This window comes from Tasmannia lanceolata, unplaced genomic scaffold (assembly GCF_043159265.1).
Source record: "Tasmannia lanceolata isolate RefF3 unplaced genomic scaffold, GAP_Taslan_0.1 ptg000013l, whole genome shotgun sequence".
NCBI lineage: Eukaryota > Viridiplantae > Streptophyta > Magnoliopsida > Canellales > Winteraceae > Tasmannia > Tasmannia lanceolata.
The window spans coordinates 35,765,089-35,766,862 of NW_027518690.1; positions in this window are offsets into that span (position 1 = coordinate 35,765,089).

Below are 1,774 nucleotides of genomic sequence, written 5' to 3' on the forward strand. Positions count from 1 at the left end.
TCTACTCACTTTGTTTTAACACTTTTAATTAGCTATACACACCTGTTTTGATGCTTAAGTTGCTATCAAAGTCTAATAAAACTAGTGTAATACAGAGTGAGCAATGTCGTTATCAAGATAGTTCTGATATCAGTCCCCCAAAATATGTCGAGGGAAAACGAGAAGGGGAAAAAGATGGAATAATTACATTTTGGGGCAGTTTCAATTCTTTTCACCTAGGGCTGGCAACGGGGCGGCGCAGGGCCTGATGTTGCATTCCCCGTCCCCGCCTCTAGCAAAATTCCCCATCCCCGCTTCGGGGATGGTAGGAAATCCCCGTCCCCACCCCACGGGGAATATTTAATCCCCATCCCAGCCCCGCACAATAAAAGGCAAAGGCAAAAGGGCATATTTGGAATTTTAAAAATATAAATTTTTTTTTTTAAATACATATTATGTTCTGTTAATGGGGTAATGTAAGGTATTAAATTGGGGCGGGGCGGGCCTAGAGCCATCCCCGCCCCCGCTCCGGGGAATTTTTAAATCCCTGTCCTCGTCCCCACCCAAATCGGGGACCCCACAGATCCCCGTTTTTTCGGGTTGATTGCCGGCCCTATTTCACCCAGGCTCACATTGTACAATCCTAAAGAACCACAAATTTTTTTCACCAAGCTTAAACTCATTATCAAGATATGTTAGTGCAGCTATCAGTCCCCCAAACAAGTGTTACGTGCTTAAACAGGACCCACTTGTGGTGGAATAAATTAATATGCTATTTTAGAGAATAAGGTCGACTCGTACCGATCTGATGTATTTAGTAGTTAGGATAGATTAGGATATTAATACCATTCAAAAAATATATATTAGGATATTAATTTAGATTAGGATAGTCTTTAGTTAATTATTTCTATTCCTATAATAAGATCTTTCTAAATCTTTCTATGTTTAACTTTGAGTGCTTTATATAAGCACATGTTATTGTTAATAGAAATCAATGAAGAAACTTATTCCATAAATTGTATCTTTGCACAAGGAGGAACAACCCTTCCCTCGAAGTGGGTCAAGAGGTTGATCTTCCCTCTAAGAAGATCAATCACGTTACGAATCTTCTAAGGCATCTAGCTTCTATGAAAGACGAGTTCAATGAGACAGCACAATCCCTTTGCGTGAGGACAAAAGAGCCTCCATGTCTGCAGAAACGAACAGAAGAGTTAAGTGAGAGCACCGTCGAGAAGGCTTGCACAATGATAAGTAAACGGCGAGGCAGAAAAGAGGAGAAAAGAAGAGAGAAAAAATCAACTAGAACAAAAGGCAAAAAAGCCACAAAAGAAAGTTCGTCGCCGAAGAGTCTACCGTTCCTCTCAAAATGTCTAACGCCATCGAAAAAAGTCTTACCCGCCGCCGTCAGTGCGTTAACATCCAAATCATTCCATAAAACACTAAGAAGGAGCTTTGATGAATGCCGCATTGAGATTGGTTTGAAAATGGGGTTGTCTCAACCATTGATGACGACATACCGCGTGACAAAGAGAAGAAGAAAAGGAATGAGACGGAAAAAGACTTTTGAAAAATGCACGATATTTGATTTTTCACCAATTGGTCCACAATCTCCAACCTTGAGGACAAGGTTGATTTCATAGAGGGTGGGATATTACGTGCCTAAACGGGACCCACTTGCGATGGAGTAAATTAATATGCTATTTTAGAGAATAAGATCTTATCTTACTAAATCTGATATATGTGGTAGTTTGGATAGATTAGGATACTAATTTAGATTAGGGAAGTCTTTAATTAG